Source organism: Schistocerca cancellata, unplaced genomic scaffold (genome assembly GCF_023864275.1).
Source record: "Schistocerca cancellata isolate TAMUIC-IGC-003103 unplaced genomic scaffold, iqSchCanc2.1 HiC_scaffold_718, whole genome shotgun sequence".
In the NCBI taxonomy this organism is placed as follows: Eukaryota; Metazoa; Arthropoda; class Insecta; order Orthoptera; family Acrididae; genus Schistocerca; species Schistocerca cancellata.
In genome coordinates, this window is record NW_026046729.1 from 21,118,231 (window position 1) to 21,138,926 (window position 20,696).

Genomic DNA, 20,696 nt, shown 5'->3' on the forward strand with positions numbered 1-20,696 from the left:
TACCCATGCAGCTCCCTGTTGCAGATCCCTATACAATGGATTGGAAGTTAAATGAACGTGTAGAACAATTTCCACACTTTGAGTTTCCAACAAGTGCAGTACTATACGACTCCGCAGACATATTTTCTGATGGGTCAGAGCAGTACACGGAATTGTTTCCAGACTTGGAGATTCCAATACACCCATCATGTGCACCAGTCGTTAAGCCTTGTATGGGTGCAAAGCTAGGGTTACTGTACTTTCCAGAGGATGTCCCGTTCAGATTTCATGCATGTGGATCATCTGGAAGAGCGGAAGTCTTAGGAGTTATTAGTAGGTTGTTGTATAAGATTCTCGTATGAAATCAAACAACACATGAGCAAGTCATCAATATGATCATAGACACATGGAAAACTGTCGGAAAGTAAAAAACACGGCATATAGCCAGTAAAATGTAAGGGAAACATTGTATAATAACGACAAATGATGTGAAGTACATAAAATTGGGGGAAATACGATGAAATATCTAAATTCGCTAAAATCTAGCAAAATTACCAGAACTGACTGAGAGTACATAAAATTAGAGAAAAAACACCAAGCAATGAGCTCTGACTAAATTCAATAAAACTGCTTGTTCTGGAGGAGAGTGGACTAATGGTACATATACACACTTTATTGGTGGAAAAAGAAGGCATTCTGGAGAGGTGATATCAAAGAGAAACAGTCGTACTAACATTGGACCATGACTTCAGTGTGCAAGAGGAAGCTTACCAGCAGCTGTGGCAAACTCGGATAAGACTGTTACATCTCTTCAGGCTACTGGTCGTGGTGTTTATTTCTTCACGCGAGGTAGCTGTTTCTTTGTATGCATTTCCAGCTGATGAACAATTTATAGGATTGTTGTGAACATATCACAAATTGCGAACTATTACCGGATTTGAATTTCGTAAATACCATGCGTCATACAGCTTATCAAAGCTATGTAGTGTTTGATGTTTCAAAGAGTCGATGTTTTCTTTGGTGTGTAAGGTATTTGTACTATAACCTTACAGTTTGTCACCATAGTCCATGAGAGAGAAATTTGCAGGGAGGATGTATGTCATGCACTGGAAAAATATTTCTTACATTGGAATATTAACACGGTTACATTCGACACGGCTAATAGGTCGAAAGAAGCTCACCTCTAGCATTACAACGTGTTGTAATTACAAAACCGTGTAATCCTTTGTATCTGTTTATGTTGTGTCTAGACAAGACAGCCTAGACAATGAGAGGAAGCCGAAAGGCACGCGCTTAAACTCACGCAGGCTGGCGTGAGGTCTGAAACAGGATACGTAATGAATGCTATAAGGAAAAGTACGTAGCTTCTGGAATACTTCAGTTTAATCCACATTTGTAGAACATCGCTCTTGATGATACATTAATAGAATCTAAATATCACTTGAATACGGCGCCTTGCTAGGTCGTAGCAAATGTAGCTGAAGGCTATGCTAACTATCTTCTCGGCAAATGAGAGCGTAGTTGTCAGTGAACCATGGCTAGCAACGTCGGCTGTACTACTGGGCGAGTGCTAGTACGTCTCTCTCTAGATCTGCCGTGTGGTGGCTCTCGGTCTGCAATTACTGACAGTGGCGACACGCGGGTCCGACGTATACTAATGGACCGCGGCCGATTTAAAAGCTACCACCTAGCAAGTGTGGTGTCTGGCGGTGACACCACAGTTTATGTTCCACGGTTATTTCTTTCTCTTTCCGATACCTTCGTGGTATGGACGCCAAACACTGCAACATCGTATCAGAATTGTTAGCGCAAATGATTTACATAAAATATTTCAAATTCCTCTCCAAAGTCACTGACAGAGGTTTTCGAGGTGCTGCAAACACTGCTTGGTTGACCAGTGTCCTTTTTACGGAGTGAGTGTAGACAGATGTGTAATTTCACACGTCAAACATCGCTGCCATTTATTTGTCAGTTTCCTCATTAAATGTATTTTCCACTGCTGGCGATCATTCTATAGAGCTGCTGCGAGACTATCATAATTTCTGAACTGTAGTCGGATTTATGACCTGAGTGCTATACACCTCAGAAAGCTATATTTTACATGCATCACAAAACGTCTAGATTTTTATTTGGCCTAAAGAGAACTAGTTTTATTGTCTTTGACATTGACACCGTAGTGAGTGAGACAGGAATCTTGCAGAGTGAACGTATATCACATGTTAGAAATACAGTATATGTCCCGCATTGGAGTAGTAAGAGTGTTGTGTCGGCAGCTCGTGGTCTGGCGGTCGCGTTGTTGCTTCCCGAGCACGGTGTCCTGGATTCGATTGCCGGCGAGGTCAGGGATTTTCATCTGCCTCGAGACGACTTGGCGTTCGTGTTGTCCTCATCATTTCATCATCATTCATGAAAGTGGTGAGATTAGCCTGAGAAAATGCTGTTAATTTGTACGGGCGCTGATAACAAGTGCAGTTTAGCGCCCCACAAACCACACATCGTCATTAAGAGCGTTGTACTCCACATGACATATATTTCCGGAAGCTCATGGCTTTAAATTAGAGCATGTTTAAGTGCAGAGCTGTGTAGCGTCAGCACTATAAGTTTTACATTCTACTATCATTTCTCTCTTGCTTTACCTTGTTGTTCCTCATTCCAGTCACTACAACATTCTTCACTTTTGGTGGCACAGTTGATTTACATAAAATGCTTCGAACACGTTCCATCTGGATGTTTTACATTCTACAATCATTTCTCTCTTGCTTTACCTTGTTGTTCCTCATTCCAGACACTACAACATTCTTCACTTTTGGTGGCACAGTTGATTTAATAAAATGCTTCGAACACGTTCCATGTGGAGCTCTAACACGCTAAAACCACACATTTTCCTTAAGCATCTGTTATCACCACAACAATCTCTAGAAGAGCGTATCGTTCCAAAGGATTGGAAAAGGGCACAGGTCATCCCCGTTTTCAAGAAGGGACGTCGAACAGATGTGCAGAACTATAGACCTATATCTCTAACGTCGATTAGTTGTAGAATTTTGGAACACGTATTGTGTTCGAGTATAATGATTTTTCTGGAGACTAGAAATCTACTCTGTAGGAATCAGCATGGGTTTCGAAAAATACCGTCATGTGAAACCCAGCTCGCGCTATTCGTCCACGAGACTCAGATGGCCATTGACACGGGTTCACAGGTAGATGCCGTGTTTCTTGACTTCCGCAAGGCGTTTGATACAGTTCCCCACAGTCGTTTAATGAACAAAGTAAGAGCATTTGGACTATCAGACCAATTGTGTGATTGGATTGAGGAGTTCCTAGATAACAGAACGCAGCATGTCATTCTCAATGGAGAGAAGTCTTCCGAAGTAAGAGTGATTTCAGGTGTGCCGCAGGGGAGTGTCATAGGACCGTTGCTATTCACAATATACATAAATGACCTGGTGGATGACATCGGAAGTTCACTGAGGCTTTTTGCAGATGATGCTGTAGTATATCGAGAGGTTGTAACAATGGAAAATTGTACTGAAATGCAGGAGGATCTGCAGCGAATTGACGCATGGTGCAGGGAATGGCAATTGAATCTCAATGTAGACATGTGTAATGTGCTGCGAATACACAGAAAGATGGATCCTTTATCATTTAGTTACAAAATAGCAGGTCAGCAACTGGAAGCAGTTAACACCATAAATTATCTGGGAGTACGCATTAGGACTGATTTAAAATGGAATGATCATATAAAGTTGATCGTCGGTAAAGCAGATGCCAGACTGAGATTCATTGGAAGAATCCTAAGGAAATGCAATCCGAAAACAAAGGAAGTAGGTTACAGTACGCTTGTTCGCCTACTGCTTGAATACTGCTCAGCAATGTGGGATCCGTACCAGACAGGGTTGATACAAGACATAGAGAAGATCCAACGGAGAGCAGTGCGCTTCGTTACAGGATCATTTAGTAATCGCGAAAGCGTTACGGAGATGACAGATAAACTCCAGTGGAAGACTCTGCAGGAGAGACGCTCAATAGCTCGGTACGGGCTTTTGTCAAAGTTTCGAGAACATACCTTCACCGAAGAGTCAAGCAGTATATTGCTCCCTCCAACGTATATCTCGCGAAGAGACCATGAGGATAAAATCAGAGAGATTAGAGCCCACACAGAGGCATACCGACAATCCTTCTTTCCACGAACAATACGAGACTGGAATAGAAGGGAGAACCGATAGAGGTACTCAAGGTACCCTCCGCCACACACCGTCAGGTGGCTTGCGGAGTATGGATGTAGATGTAGATGTAGAAACACTCTCATATCAGCTGTACAACAATAACGTGTGCTAATCTCCTCAACATGCAGGTATCCGGAGATACTTTGTACACTACGACAGGTACTGTGACTAAGATTAGTGTGGAACAAGCTTTCGCTGAATAGCAGTTATTGATTCAGTTCGCCCTGTTCCTTCACAAGACATGGAATGCGGCAGATATCGTTCCCTCCTACTTCTGTACAGTTGAAAATTAAATCGTTGACAGTGTTGTAGGGAGGGTTGACCGAAAACTATTCGATGAGCTCTTTCATTCTCCAGGTTTATCCTAATTATGCTATGTGAATCCCATCTACATGGGGAAAGACGGGGAACTCTAACTGTAAAATCTCTGTTATGATCGAAGTGCTAGAAATATGTAGATAACCTACCGGCATCAATATACGAAGATGTCTGGTATACTTTGGTGTGTATGTCCGAGAATTAACCGTGAATAGACGTAATGCGTAGTTATTAAGTACAGGAACGTGTGGCCCTTCGAAATCTAGTATATGATACAGCAAAGTAGTGGAGATGTGGTGCAGCAATGATACAGAAATTGGGAAGCATACTGCCATATCACTGGTTGGAGTAGAAACTACAGAGAAACTGGTAAGACTTCTAAGATTGATCACACCCTCAACTGCGGTGTTTATTATACATCACCCCATATCGAGGTTGTCTTTTGCATCCCATCATTCCACTACCACATAATGATTGACTGTAACCACGTGTTTGAGATGGTGAGAGTCTTGAAGGGAGCAACACCTTCTGGGGATGCACATCACTGAAACAAAGATCGCGTATATGGCTGCAATATGGGAAATCAATCCTCTTGCCATCTTCGAAATCAGACATCTACTAACCCGTTACTTTGGAAGATAAGATGAAGTGTAGAAATCCTCTCTTGTGTACACCTGTTCAGAAACACTAGACAATGCTGCAAACAGCTACGGTTTCCATATGTTGTGGTATGTTCCACAGTTTTGTCAATAATAAACTGTCTTTTACTATGACCATCCCGTGATTTGTTGGAGCAGCATCGTTTGCACTATGTAATGTCCGGCTTTCTGTGAGAGAAAATGAATCAAAAGGTGAAAATGTAGCTTGGGCACTTGACACAGACTTCTAAGTCATGATGGAAACGCAAAATGTGTGGCTGTGTAAACCGCTGTAGTCACATACTGCTTGGGTGTGTAACAGCAAAAAACAATTTATCGAACTGCATGCGAAACAACAACACAGGAATCCTCTCCTTGTGGCTGATAGTCGATATGGACTGGCAATGTCAACACACAGAGAATATTTGTTTCAAGATATATCGGAGGAGAGAGACACTGTTATTACATTTCATACATTTACACCATTGGTTGTTACAAATGTAATGAGGAAAGTGAGAGACACTGTTGTGTCAAAGAAGTCTATTTGTATTTTTAATGTAGTAATAATAGGAATATGATAAAGGAGATCAGTATATGTAAAGGGTGAGATCTATAGACATCGTTTTGACATCAATGATTTATACATGTTATTCCTCTGAATTTCTTTTTGCAATCTGTGTATACTCTGCATGGTTGTGAATTTCCTCCGTTATGTTACTGTGCTATTTTTCTCGTTGTGATAGCGCTGTACCTTGTCAGTGATGGGTGGAAAGCTAGATTTGTGCGAGACCCCATTACTTCTCTCCTGGAAATAACTCGTATAAAAGTGAGAAATCTATATTTCGGTTGAGAAATTCGAGATGTGTGGTCAACAAAGGCCCCGTACCAGAGTGTGTAAAATTGATTTTTTAAAGTGGGGATCTACGTCGGGATGCAGTTGGTTAGAACTACTGTGCACATCCAAGACAGTGCGGCTTCACTTACTGTGCGCCGTGGCAGGTGGCTGGAGTGGTCACAAGAAGTCGCCGACCACAAGCAGCGGATTAGATTAGTCAGTGATGGGTGATTAGCTATAAAGAATGCGCCGATCCTGTCTGCTCTTGTCTGCGACAGTGGGGGCTAGCGAAGTGAGTGGTTTGCTGGGTGTGGCGACAGAAACAATGTGTGTTTTACACGAGAAGATTCATTATGACGAGTGTTTGCTCTGAACGAATATTCCCTTTGTAAATTAAACGGTTGACTGCTTGGTGATATTACCTGCAGTCCCTGAGCGTCTGGTGCAGCAGGCATGTCAACACCGTGAGATTGGTGTTTAACTGTGGATGCGTTCGCCACTCACATCACTGATGTTACTCCGCGGATCCGTGCGGTGCGTGATTAACGGCCTTTACAGTAACGAGTTTATGTGATCGGTAGGATATTTTTGGGTTCAAATGGCTCTGAGCACTATGGGAGTTTACATCTGTGGACATCAGTCCCCTAGAACTTAGAACTACTTAAACCGAACTAAGCTAAGTACATCACACACATCCATGCCCGAGGCAGGATTCGAACCTGCGACCGTAGCGGTCACGCGGTTCCAGCCCGAAGCGCCTAGAACCGCACGGTGAACCGGCGGCCAGGATTTTTTTTTGTCAGATATGTTTACTGGAAATACTGTGATGGAGGATGGCACTTGTGTTGTCAAACGTCAGTGCATACACCACGTTGGATATATTTAGTGCTATTATCTACTTGTGGTGGAAATTTCCTTCCTTGATTTGCATAACGTTTGCGTGGGATACTCGAATGTTGAAAACATCTTTAATTACAAAGAAGGATCATTCTAAAGCAAAAGTGAGCGATATTTTTTACTCCTGTAAACTGTTATCCTTCAGTTTGGTAGGGTAGAACAAATGGACTACTTCCATCTGGTTTTGATATTGACATGGCGTCAGCTATCTCTTTGTCCCCAAGTAACACAGTATTATTCAGAGTGATGAAAACCTCCATTTTCATGTTTGGCACACACACACACACACACACACACACACACACACACAGGAAGTAGCCTCCCCAGAGAGACACAGACACAAAAAGGAATCTGGAATTTCCCGAACAACAGAATGCCACCACTTGATGCTTTCTTTGGGGCCACGAGATCAAGGGAGAGCAATATCCAGTTTGTGGTCAGCGGCAATTATTTTAGTGATCTGTAATTAGAACACAGGGCAAGTTTTGACGTGTGTGGTGGCCCACAGATGACAGCATGTATACATGGGTGGCACAAACCGGTGGCTACTATACTGTGCTTTACTCCTTCCCTTGGTGCTTACAGTTATTACGTCATAAGAGGCAGAGTTCGGGGGTGCAGGCGTGAGCTCTAGCCGAATGAGGGAGTCCTGTTTCCTAGAAAGTGATTAAATAAAGAATTTCTTTCTTTTCTTTCTTTTGCTTGTGCCGTTTTTCCCATGGATACACAGGATTAGCATGGTTAATCGAATGTGGCAATGATAGTTGAAACGGTGGCTGGATGCCCTTCCTGCCGCCACCCTGTACCCGCTGGGAAGGAATTAGTGTACCCCAACTGTCTGCGACTAGTGTAATCCATGGAATAGAGCGAAATGAGGCGGGACGTGGCACCAGCGCGGTATTCACCTAGGGGGACGTGGGAAACCGCCTAAAAACCACGTCCAGGCAGGCCGGCACACCGGCACGCGTCGTTAATCCGCTGGGCGGATTTGATCCAGGGCCGGCACACCTACCTGAGTCCAGGAAGAAGCGCGTTTGCACACTCGGCTAACCTGGCGGGTTTGCATTAATAAAGAATATGTATCAATATATATTGACAATGATTAGAATTTCGTAGCATAAGATCATTCCTCTCCAGCACAGAGTGAGTCTTTTTCCTACAGTTTTTTTGGGTAGGGTGGGAGGAAGAGGGCCAGGGATGGAATGTTCTTTCGTGTGGCACTGAGCACTACCTCAGCCTATCTGTGATTGTCAAGTTGACTGCACACAGGAAAATTTTCCAAGACAACACCTCCAATCTGCATCAGTATAATTATATAATTAGGATTTGTAATTTCTGGATGTGAGCGTTTCTGGCAAGTTAAAAGATCCAACCTCTGAAAACTGAATTTAACAACTTAACAGAATGACCGCTGCCATATAATTGACATTGGCTTCGATTTCGTATCATGAGATTCTTCCTCTGCAACGCAGACTGAGTGCTTTTCTGACCAGTTTCCAGAGGGTTAGGAGAGGGCAAGTGAGGGGGGGGGATAGGAAGGGGTGGCAGGGGATTTCCCAGAGAAGGAGTGGTAATTAATTTATCGATTAAGTTATTTAGCCAATATCAAAAGTGTGTTGCGTAAGCTGGCGCCAGCACACCATGCAGCATATAGTCACAAGGAGACCGTTCGAGGCCAACGAGAGATTCGCTGGAAACATGCTTCCAATGCCCTCTCGGCCGCCAGTATTCAGATAGGCGCCACAGACCAGAGGGCCAATTAGTTCAAGCCTGTTCTTCTGAGTTAGTTAGAGTTTGTAGCACCTAGTGTGTCACTTACTCAGAGCTGCAGACTTAGCATCTAGCACAGAGACAGGGAGCATATAGCAACCTTATAGTGAACGTAGCGGCCTTCAACAGCAGCAAGGATAAAGTGGACTATATAGGAAAGCTTGTACCACAAAACATGGAAGCTTAAGTAAAGTAGCTCTTTGCTCATCAATAAAGAACCCAGTTAATAGCTGCATGCAGTTTGTGTTATAGAACGAGGATACTGGCCATAAACCAACATCCTTCCTGGTCTCCATGGTACAGTTCTACAGAGAAAATGAGAAAGCATCAGAGTTGGAAATGAGGATTAAACATGAAGTGTGCCAATCTACGTAAGGGGCAGGAGAAAAAAGTTTTGGATTTCCCAGAGGATTGGAATGAGGATGAGGGGAAGGGGTCAGGGTGGGGGTACTGAGAAGGTTGGATTATCCATAAGGGTCTTAAATCAACTGTCATGGGGTCTTACACCATTTAGTCAAACGATTGCTTAAGGTAAGAAATCAGACATGTTTCCCCTGAATGAATGAGTGCTCTTGAATGTATGCAGCCTGCACTAGCAAAATGGCTCAGAATGATGGTTACCCTACTCCTAGCGCCCCTGCCACCATAACTACACAGCAATAATGTTTGCAGATGGCTGTAACACACAAACAGTACTTCTTTTGGAAGTAGGTTCCAGTTCAAAATACTGTCTACTTAGTCTCCTCTACAGGTCCTACAAGGCTGTAGCGGGAGTATTATATAGAATATAAAGCAGTAAACTGTTTCAACAGAAACTGAATCGGAAAGCATGTCCTTGATGTGCCATCATCCCTCACCCAGTCACCTGCCTCGTTGGCAGTAGGGTGTCCACATGCTTCCCTTCGTATAAGGTAGACAGGCATTACCATTCTTGTACAATGCTTGAAGTGTTAAGATACATGAGGTATTAGGATATATGTTTGATTGGGCCTACTGTTCTGATTAAATTACTTTTGCTTGATTGGGGTTTGAGAGGTTGAATACTTTGAACTATGTGCAACATTACTGGTGAGGCTATTCAAGGTTGAGTTATTGTGCTGAATTTTATGTTGCCATGTGAGGTAAGTTTAGTTGTGGCTTTCTACTCTTCCATGTGTGGTTTCGCCCACCCAGTTTCGCATAGAGTTGCATAGTTCCAGAAAGGATACGAATGTATAAGTAATTAAGCAGATGGATACTGCATCACTTCTGTTTCTTTTGATTCTTCACTCTAAAATTTGTCGTTTATGATGTTCCATCTACCACACATTTGGTTTATTATGGCATGTGTCTCTCATGGCAATTTATTTGCTTCTTTTTAGCTCTTATGTCATCTGTTCCCAGTGTTCGACTACAACACATTCATAGGCACATTGGCTACACTAGTAGCTTCAGCCAACAGACAACGAGGGTGCAGTCTTCACACTTAGTTGTGAAGGAAAACAAGGCATTCTTCTTCATGGCTGTTCCGTTTGGGCTGCTCTGGAGTGATGGTGCGATATACCCACATGTGGTATGGTGTTCGTTTGAACGAGGCTGCACTAAATTGCGGTGAAAAATATGTAAAGCGACACCAAAGAATTTGTATTCATGAAGTGGTACTGAGAACTCTAGTATGGTATTTTCTAAATGCCGACTTCAGAATACAAGGTAATGTGTTTATTTTAGGAGTCGACGAACGATACTGGAAAAGAGTAGCAGAGTGGCATTCGCTGTTACATTGAGTGTGGGGAAGCTTCCGTTCGGTGTACCTGTAGTCTGACTCATGGATGAATGCAGAAAGCCCGTATCTCAGTCATCAAAATCTTAGTACTATGTGTTGTTTAGATGAGTCTGTGTATTAATGTATACCTTTCTAGACTGAGGTATGCAGTACCTTTATTAGCTTTTGCGCATATTTTTATAGATGTGAGAGTTGTGTAACTACTTTTGATGCATTCTTGCGAGTCAGGTAGCATTAGTAATCTTTTCGTGGCCATTACAATTTCCTATAATACCAGAGCTTTCAAGTCACAACCTGTGAGTGTGACTGATTCTAGGAAACAAACACATGCACCTTGCATGGTCTGCCCACACCTCTCATAAGCAGTCTGTACAAAAGAACTGGTTCCCACAAAAGATGTCATGTTAATATCCTGGGACACCACCCATTCACAATGGCCGAAGTTCGCCGAAGAAGAGAGTTCAGATGTTTGATTAGGTTTGCTGTTCCCAAGTTAAGCCATCCATTATCACTTAGATCGAGCAGATCTGCCAAACTGCAGAGGTGCTGATGGCTACCATTTCTCCTGCTGCTCGAAATGATCTCAAACATTATGAGTGGGATTAGGGTCGGTGTATTTGGCGTACCCATCGAGGTGCGACTTGGTGCTCGAGTGTTGTCACCTTGGAAGTTTCCACAGCAGTCATGAAGGTGTACGAGGGGTGTTTAACAGGAAACGTATTAAATAACCCTTTGGGTGTAACTGAAGTTTTTGTTCAGAAGTATTCACCAGAGACCTGAACACAACTCTTCAACGAACCGAAGGATGCCCTGTAGCTGTGACAAGGGCGAGCCGTTCAGTGAACCCACCAGTTCGTCGTCCCAGTGGAAGCGTTTCCCTCGAAGATTTTTTTTTCCCTACCAAACACGTGGAAGTCGCAGAGTGACTTGACCAGGATGTGGGCCAGATGCTGACGCTGCTCCCGCTTGAACTTGGCCATTAAGCTTTGTGTGAAGTCACGCTGTGGACGTGCGTTATCGTGAAGCAAAATCACTCGCTGTGTTAGCGACCCAGACCGTCTGCTCTCCATGGACTTGCGTAGGCTACGTAACATCTCACACTACACGTCACTGTTTATGGTATATCTGTGCTCGAGGAATTCGATCAGTGTCAGTCCTTGTACTTTGAAAACGACAGTGAACTTGCTGAGTTCACAGCTTTGAATTTCCTGTGGAGGGGGTGGCGCGAGTGTGGGGGGGGGGGGAGGTGACGATGCTACGTCAGCGTTCTTCCATGTTTCGTTACGTTATCCCAAAGCGCCATATGCAAATTTAAATCGGTTTGGTTGTTAGGACGTTTACGTGCTTTTCGTTTGAACACTCCTTAGAGAAGAAGGGCAACATTTCGCAATGAGAAAGTTGAAATATCCAACTCATGGTAAGTATCATAACTGAATGTAAATATAGTCACAAATAGTTTTGGCTTTCTGGACATTAAACCTAATCAAATTCTATAAATTGCCTTCTGTGTTCTATTTTTATTTACTTTTTGATAATAAATATCATGTACGTTACACTGGCTATAATAAGTATTGTCTATGTTATCATTTCGGGAAATTCTGTAGTTTCGTGGGGACAATGTCCCTTAGTTTTTACTTTCGTAACTTTTTATGACTACATTAATTTTTCTCATCTTGACTTTGTAAGTTTCATCATACAATTAATTTTTCCCTTACCCCCTTCCTACAAACACCTCCACAGCCCCTTGTAAAAAGTCCTCACTTATTTTTCCCGTTGTATCCCTGGTTTCGTCAACTAAAAAAACTGTATTATGATATGATTTGATTTTACAATTGAGTATTGTTCTTCCTTTATTAATTTTTGATTGTTTGCTAACTGGTCGTTTTTTATTTTGTCTTATGACAATACAGTGATGTTGATGAAATATTTTCGAACCAATGTGCTAAAGTGTAGGTTCATAAAATACATCTTTATTAACTATTATCTGTATGATATATGGGATGTTAATCACACTTTGTGATTGTGTGGACATTGCATGACATATTTATCCAACCAATGTGTAAAATTTTAGATGTAAACCATGTTTATTCTAAAAAAGAAATGATTAGACTGTGGCATACGCATAAAATTTTAGTAGTTTTACATCTACATATTCCACATTCCTCTCGTATTTTTCTGCACTCCTTAAAATTGTATTTCCTTCATATTACTTTTTCACTGCGGATTTTGTCGACATATATTGTTTGACTGAGTTTAATTTCATGGATTGCTCTGTAGCTTGTATCACACATGCTCACATACTTGACTGGATTGTATATTCTTGCATTCATCAATGCTGTTATTCTATTCCTTTATATTTCATTTTATTGGTGTTACTACGTAATGTCAATCAAGTGTAGATGCGTTCATATTTCACTTTTGTAATCTGAATGCCACAGAAGTTGTTAATGGCAATGAAGTCAGTCAAGACAGTCATCTTTGACTTTCAAGTTCTTTGACTTGTATTTCTGTATTTCACATGTCGTCGTTTTGTCAATGTGCCATTATACGGGGTGAATTCAAGTTCTAAGGCCTTAGATTTTTTTTCTCCGGACTGGAAAGAGATAGAAACATGCGCATTGTTTTAAAATGAGGCCACAATCATTGTAAATACGTCCCAGAGATGGCAGCACCGAACGGCCGATGGAATTTTACCGCAAGCGGCGAGAATGAGAACTGTTTTAAATACTTAAAATGGCGACGATTTCCTTACTTGAACAGCGTGCAATCATTCATTTTCTGAATTTCCGTGGTGTGAAACCAATTGAAATTCATCGACAGTTGAAGGAGGCATGTGGTGATGGAGTTATGTATGTGTCGAAAATGCGTTCGTGGGTGCGGCAGTTTAATGAAGGCAGAACATCATGTGACAACAAACCGAAACAACCTCGGGCTCGCACAAGCCGATCTGACGACATGATCGAGAAAGTGGAGAGAATTGTTTTGGGGGATCGCCGAATGACTGTTGAACAGATCGCCTCCAGAGTTGGCATTTCTGTGGGTTCTGTGCACACAATCCTGCATGACGACCTGAAAATGCGAAAAGTGTCATCCAGGTGGGTGCCACAAATGCTGACGGACGGCCACATGGCTGCCCGTGTGGCATGTTGCCAAGCAATGTTGATGCCCAACGACAGCATGAAAGGGACTTTCTTTTCGTCGGTTGTGACAATGGATGAGACGTGGATGCCATTTTTCAATTCAGAAACAAAGCGCCAGTAAGGTCAATGGAAGCACACAGATTCACCGCCACCAAAAAGATTTCGGGTAACCGCCAGTGCTGAAAAAATGATGGTGTCCATGTTCTGGGACAGCGAGGGCGTAATCCTTACCCATTGCGTTCCAAAGGGCACTACGGTAACAGGTGCATCCTACGAAAATGTTTTGAAGAACAAATTCTTTCCTGCACTGGAACAAAAACGTCCGGGGAGGGCTGCGCGTGTGCTGTTTCACCAAGACAACGCACCCGCACATCGAGCTAACGTTGCGCAACAGTTTCTTCAAATGGTTCAAATGGCTCTGAACACTATGGGACGTAACATCTGAGGTCATCAGTCCCCTAGAACTCAGAACTACTTAAACCTAACTAACCTAAGGACATCACACACATCCATGCCCGAGGCAGGATTCGAACCTGCGACCGTAGTAGTCGCGCGATTCCGGACTGAGCGCCTGAACCGCTAGACCACCGCGGCCGGCCCAACAGTTTCTTCGTGATAACAACTTTGAAGTGATTCCTCATGCTCCCTACTCACCTGACCTGGCTCCTAGTGACTTTTGGCTTTTTCCAACAATGAAAGACACTCTCCGTGGCTGCACATTCACCAGCTGTGCTGCTATGGCCTCAGCAATTTTCCAATGGTCAAAACAGACTCCTCCTAAAGAAGCCTTCGCCGCTGCCATGGAATCATGGCGTCAGCGTTGTAAAAAATGTGTACGCCTGCAGGGCCATTACGACAAGAACTAACGCCAGTTTCATCGATTTCGGGTGAGTAGTTAATTAGAAAATAAATCGGAGGCCTTAGAACTTGAATGCACCTCGTATTTGAATCTTGTCACAATTATTTATTTTTATGTCAGTTATGGTTTTCTATTGGTAATTCATGTCAACGCATGTTTGACATGCGATACATTTGTAATTTTTGTGAGTATTTCGTTGGATTTAACAGTTTTTCCTTATTTCGTTTGGCATTGTCACATTGTCGACTTCTGTATGTTGTACAGCTGCCGTGGCTGATGGTTTAGATCCGAAACCGGTAGCAGAATAAATAACATTATCATAGTGCGCACAATGTTATGAATTTCGTAAAATTTGAAATAAACGTCAACGTGAATGGTTAGGGCCAAAGTGTGTTATGAATGCACTCCCAAAACGTCGCAGAACTGTCTTCGTACTGAACTACAGACTCCAAGAAATGAGAGCAAACACGTAATCAGACAGTGACTGCACTCGATGTCAAGCAACGTCTGGCAAGAGGCGAGATCTCGATTCGGCAGATGTCACTCCACATTACAGTCAGCTACTTTCAAGTTTCTGTGTCGAAGGTAAGTGATTGTAGGTTGGTACCAGATGACCTAGGCATAATTTCTTGTTACTGTGACGAATGGCAGCTGGATCTCAGCGTACAAAAATGTATGTTGGTGCGGATGAGTAGGAAAAGCAAACCCGTGATGTTCGGATGCACCATTAGTATTGTCCTGCCATACAAACTCACGTCGTTTAAATATCCGTGTGTGACGTTGCGAAGCGATATGAAGTGGAACGAGGATGTGAAGATTGAGGTAGGGAAGACGAATGGTCGACTTCGGTTTATTGGGAGAATTTTAGGAAAGAGGAGATCATCTGTAAAGAAGACCACATAAGGGACGCCAGTGCGCCTATTCTTGAGTACTTCAAGTGTGTTTGGCATTCGCACCGCGTCAGATTGAGCGAACACATCGAAGTAATTCAGAGGCGAGCTGCTAGATACAGTATGTTAACGGTAGGTTAGGTCAGCGTGCAAGTGCTACGGATATGATTCGGGAGCTTAAGTGAGAATCCCTGGCGGGGACGAGACATTGATTTCGAAGAACATCACTGAGATTGGAGGCAAACAGGTATACTTACTTCCATTGCTCTATCTGCAAGTGGAACAGGAAAGGAAACGTCTATTTGTGATACAGGATACCCTCCGCCACGCACCATATGGTGGTTTGCGAAGTATGTATGTAGATGTCATTTTCCCCATTAAAACCGTTAAGCGTTATGTACTGACGTGCGTAATGACCATCTGCGAATGCCCGAAGCCAAATGTTCATGAAATGGGGCTCACCTTGCTATGTTTGCTCGGAAACTGTGTCGGATAGGTCTTCTCGTAGTGACAACAGCAAATCTTGTGGGTTTTGAGACCAACTGTCAGTGAGAGGGAGTAGCACTTCTCTGGTCCCTGTGTGGTAGGGTCTTTTCACGAACATTGTTCTTGAGTTGTCGTAGATAGCGCAAGTGGAGCAGCAATCGTTGAAGACACATCGGACTGTCCGGACTCATACAATAACAAATTGTACAGCGCCGTTCACGTTATGGTCCTTACTGCCCATCGGTCTCACCTCCAGCACCCACAAGGAGACCAGTGTGAACTTTTAAGGGACTGACTCAGATGAGTCATCTGATGAGATACACTCCTGGAAATGGAAAAAAGAACACATTGACACCGGTGTGTCAGACCCACCATACTTGCTCCGGACACTGCGAGAGGGCTGTACAAGCAATGATCACACGCACGGCACAGCGGACACACCACGAACCGCGGTGTTGGCCGTCGAATGGCGCTAGCTGCGCAGCATTTGTGCACCGCCGCCGTCAGTGTCAGCCAGTTTGCCGTGGCATACGGAGCTCCATCGCAGTCTTTAACACTGGTAGCATGCCGCGACAGCGTGGACGTGAACCGTATGTGCAGTTGACGGACTTTGAGCGAGGGCGTATAGTGGGCATGCGGGAGGCCGGGTGGACGTACCGCCGAATTGCTCAACACATGGGGCGTGAGGTCTCCACAGTACATCGATGTTGTCGCCAGTGGTCGGCGGAAGGTGCACGTGCCCGTCGACCTGGGACCGGACCGCAGCGACGCACGGATGCACGCCAAGACCGTAGGATCTTACGCAGTGCCGTAGGGGACCGCACCGCCACTTCCCAGCAAATTAGGGACACTGTTGCTCCTGGGGTATCGGCGAGGACCATTCGCAACCGTCTCCATGAAGCTGGGCTACGGTCCCGCACACCGTTAGGCCGTCTTCCGCTCACGCCCCAACATCGTGCAGCCGGCCTCCAGTGGTGTCGCGACAGGCGTGAATGGAGGGACGAATGGAGACGTGTCGTCTTCAGCGATGAGAGTCGCTTCTGCCTTGGTGCCAATGATGGTCGTATGCGTGTTTGGCGCCGTGCAGGTGAGCGCCACAATCAGGACTGCATACGACCGAGGCACACAGGGCCAACACCCGGCATCATGGTGTGGGGAGCGATCTCCTACACTGGCCGTACACCACTGGTGATCGTCGAGGTGACATTGAATAGTGCACGGTACATCCAAACCGTCATCGAACCCGTAGTTCTACCATTCCTAGACCGGCAAGGGAACTTGCTGTTCCAACAGGACAATGCACGTCCGCATGTATCCCGTGCCACCCAACGTGCTCTAGAAGGTGTAAGTCAACTACCCTGGCCAGCAAGATCTCCGGATCTGTCCCCCATTGAGCATGTTTGGGACTGGATGAAGCGTCGTCTCACGCGGTCTGCACGTCCAGCACGAACGCTGGTCCAACTGAGGCGCCAGGTGGAAATGGCATGGCAAGCCGTTCCACAGGACTATATCCAGCATCTCTACGATCGCCTCCATGGGAGAATAGCAGCCTGCATTGCTGCGAAAGGTGGATATACACTGTACTAGTGCCGACATTGTGCATGCTCTGTTGCCTGTGTCTATGTTCCTGTGGTTCTGTCAGTGTGATCATGTGATGTATCTGACCCCAGGAATGTGTCAATAAAGTTTTCCCTTCCTGGGACAATGAATTCACGGTGTTCATATTTCAATTTCCAGGAGTGTATTTTCCATTTCGGGCAGAGGGTACGACGTTGGGATCACAAATTTACTTCAGCTTTGTACACCTTCAGTAAGCCATTGAGACAACATACTGTAATGTGGAAATAGTATGGTGCACTACCCTCGTAATTCCAAGACAATCGCGAGGCAAATTTTACTCGTCTGCCGGACGGAGTGGCCGAGCGGTTATAGGGGCTACAGTCTCGAACCTCGCAATCGCTAAGGTCGTAGGTTCGAATCCTGCCTCGGGCATGGATGTGTGTGATGTCCGTAGGTTTGTTAGGTTTAAGTAGTTCTAAGTTCTACGGTACTGATGACCTCAGAGGTCCCATAGTGCTCAGAGCCATTTGACCCATATTTTTACTCGTCTGTTATGTGGCGTTTGTAAATATGCGTAGGTGGAGGACATTAGAGTTCATAGTGGTCAAGTCAATATCGTTCGAGCATCGTAAAACGAACGTATAAGAAGTGATGATTCGATTCTCACTCAAACTTCATTAATAATCTCTTTTCTCTACACTGGTCATATTGTTTAATTAGTATGACATTTTAGAAGTAATATAATTAAAATATCCACGTGTATTTCCATGTAGTTTCATGTTATTTAGCTACTTAATAATTTTAATTAAATTTAGGTATTACATCTACATCTAAATACATACTCAATCCACCATACGGTGCGTGGCAGAGGGTGCCTCGTACCACAGCTAGCATCTTCTCTCACTGTTCCACTCCCAAACAGAACGAGGGAAAATGACTGCCTTTATGCCTCTGTACGAGGCCTAATCTCTCTTATCTTATCTTTGTGGTCTTTCCGCGAAATGTAAGTTGGCGGCAGTAAAATTGTACTGCAGTCAGCCCCAAATTCTGGCCCTCTAAATTTCCTCAGTAGCGATTCACGAAAAGGACGCCTCCTTTCCTCTAGAGACTCCCACCCAAGTTCCTGAAGCATTTCCGCAACACTCGTGTGATGATCAAACCTGCCAGTAAGAAATCTAGCAGCCTGCCTCTGAATTGCTTCTATGTCCTCCCTCAATCCGACCTGCTAGGGATCCCAAACGCTCGAGAAGTACTCAAGAATAGGTCGTATTAGTGTTTTATAAGCGGTATCTTTTACAAATGAACCACATCTTCCCAAAATTCTACCAATGAACCGAAGACGACTATCCGCCTTCCCCACAACTGCCATTACATGCTTGTCCCACTTCAAATCGCTCTGCAGTGTTACGCCCAAATATTTAATCGACGTGACTGTGTCAAGCGCTACACTACTAATGAAGTATTCACACATTACAGGATTTTTTCTCCTATTCATCTGCATTAATTTACATTTATCTATATTTTGAGTTAGCTGCCATTCTTTACACCAATCACAATTCTTGTCCAAGTCATCTTGTGTCATCCTACAGTCACTCAACGACGACACCTTCCCGTACACCACAGCATCATCAGCAAACATCCGCACATTGCTATCCACCCTATCCAAAAGGTCAGTTATGTAGATAGAAAACAACAGCGGACCTATCACACTTCCCTGGGGCACTCCAGATGATACACTCACCTCCGATGAACACTCACCATCGAGGACAACGTACTGGGTTCCATTACTTAAGAAGTCAAGTGTTAGAACAAACATCGACAAGTAAACGAAGGAACGCATGCTGCTTTATACGATGACAACTTTACCGATGACGTAGGACTGCACGTTTAAAGTCATACCCACTAAATACGCTCCGATTCGCCAACCATACGACTTCTATTTCTATCGGCAATTAAAAAACTTTATCAAGTGGGTTCAAAACTGTTCAATTCCGACTGAACGAGAAATTGACTCTCTTGAAGACGATACTAAAATCCATTCCATCAAACACATCGCAGACTGTGGGCACTTATGTTGGCCGAAATGCTTCGTTACGCATGGTTGCATTCAGACCATCGGAAGATAGAGATATATTTCAAAATGTCATCGAAGTGTTCAAGTGGTTCAAATGGCCGTGAGCACTATTGGTACTCAACATCTGAGGTCATCAGTCGTCTAGACATAAAACTACTTAAACCTAACCTAACCTAAGGACATCACACACATCCATGCCCGAGGCACGATTCGAACCTGCGACCGTAGCAACTGCGCGGTTCCGGACTGAAGCGCCTAGAACCGCTCTGCCACAGCGGCCGGCTCAACGAAGTGTGTTTCCCCTTAAAAAACTCTGAACATTCACTGTAAATGCGGGACAAATGCATGCATTCGATGAAGTACATGCCGTTTTAGTTTATTTTTTCCTTGTTTGTATGACACATACCATCCTGCAGCGTGTGACGTCGAGAGAACATCCGACGAGTAATTGTACATTACACTTGTGGTCTGCACTTTGTGACTTACTTTGTAACTGACTGTGAAAAATTTCATTCACATCATTATTTATCGAGGTTTGACTTGGGCATTCCAGACCTGTCCCTCGTCATTGACAATTTAATTAAAAATAGTAAATAGTCAAGTAACACATGAAATTCACGACTACTTTATGAAAATGCACGTGGTTCTTTTTTTCATTACATTGCTTCTCAAATGTTAGACAAATTGAATAAGATGACTAGTGATGAAAAATATATAGATTAAAAACGAGTAAATGTTTGCAGGACTCAAACCACTGCCTCGTCCATGACCCTGTAGCACAGCGCGAGTGCTAACAGCTTGACCACAATAACTACTTGCAATCAGACCCTTCGCCCAGATACAGCAGTTACATAATAGGTGGGTAAAATTTCTCGGAAGTAGTGCACCTTACTATTTTCAGATTATGTTGTTTTAATGGTCTACTAAGAGTGTACAAAGTTTGAAGTAAATCCGTGATCCGAACGTCATGACCTCCCGTTGTGAGTAACTGGTTCACGACAATTACTGTGTCACGAGTCTAAAACAGGACCGGCGAACTCACTGTTACGGAGGAGTCGTAACAAAAACAACAGTGTGTTAAAGGAAATTGGTGCATACTAGGCCCGATCACATACGTTCCGCCGCGAGGTGAACGTATTCCTGCGCGTATCAAAAGTACCTAAGTTTCTCTCATTTATATGCCAGAGGTGCCGATGAAATCTAAAGTTCTTCATACGCTGCAGTGCACTGAACAAGCGGCGGTAAAACGGTATTAGCAATCGAGA